Source organism: Mustela nigripes, chromosome X (assembly GCF_022355385.1).
Source record: "Mustela nigripes isolate SB6536 chromosome X, MUSNIG.SB6536, whole genome shotgun sequence".
Classification (NCBI taxonomy): Eukaryota; Metazoa; Chordata; class Mammalia; order Carnivora; family Mustelidae; genus Mustela; species Mustela nigripes.
Window position 1 is genome coordinate 76,148,283 of NC_081575.1, and position 1,292 is coordinate 76,149,574.

The window sequence follows — 1,292 nt, forward strand, 5'->3', positions numbered from 1 at the left end:
GCCTTATTCAATATTTTGTGGCCTTAGAGATTCTATACTATCACTAATGATTTTTTGAAGTCTAGCTATTAACCTCATGATTGCTCTCCTGAAGTCTATCTCTGACATCTTGCTTATATCCATATCCATTACTTCTGTGACACACATGTTCTCTGGTTCTTTTATTTCTTGGGAATTCCTACTCCTAGACATTCTGTTGAGGGATGGTTTAGTGAATGGACAGAGTTCAGAATATCAGCCACTAGGAAGTGAAATACACTTTAGAAAAAATCTGAAGTGGTAAAAAGCTACCACAGATAAGCCAGAAAGCCAAAGTGATTCTATATCAGCCACAGCAACTTCTTTCAAGATATGTCTCCAAAGGCAAAGGAAACAAAAACGAAAATGAACTTTTGGGACTTCATCAAATCAAAAGTTTCTGAACAGCAAAGGAAACAGTCAAAAAAACAAAGAGGCAACCCACAGAATGGGAGAAGATATTTGCAAATGACAGTACAGACAAAAGGTTGATATCCAGGATCTATAAAGAACTCCTCAAACTCAACACACACAAAACAGACAATCATATCAAAAAATGGGCAGAATATATGAACAGACACTTCTCCAATGAAGACATACAAATGGCTATCAGACACATGAAAAAATGTTCATCATCACTAGCCATCAAGGAGATTCAAATTAAAACCACATTGAGATATGACCTTACACCAGTTAGAATGGCCAAAATTAACAAGACGGGAAACAACATGTGTTAGAGGGGATGTGGAGAAAGGGGAACCCTCTTCCACTGTTGGTGGGAATGCAAGTTGGTGCAGCCTCTTTGGAGAACAGTGTGGAGATTCCTCAAGAAATTAAAAATAGAACAAAAGACTCCACCCCCAAACTACTAGAACTCAAAAAACAATTCAGCAACGTGGCAGGATACAAAGTCAATGTACAGAAATCAGTGGCTTTCTTACACACTAATAATGAAAATACAGAAAAGGAAATTAGAGAATCGATTCCATTTACTATAACACCAAGAACCATAAGATACCTGGGAATAAAGCTAACCAAAGAGGTAAAGGATCTGTACTCAAGGAACTACAGAACGCCCATGAAAGAAATTGAAGAAGACACAAAAAGATGGAAGACCATTCCATGCTCTTGGATCGGAAGAATAAACACTGTTAAAATGTGTATACTGCCTAGAGAAATCTATACTTTTAATGCCATTCCTATCAAAATTCCACTGGTATAATTCAGAGAGCTGGAGCAAATAATCCAAAAACTTGTATGGAATCAGAAGAGAC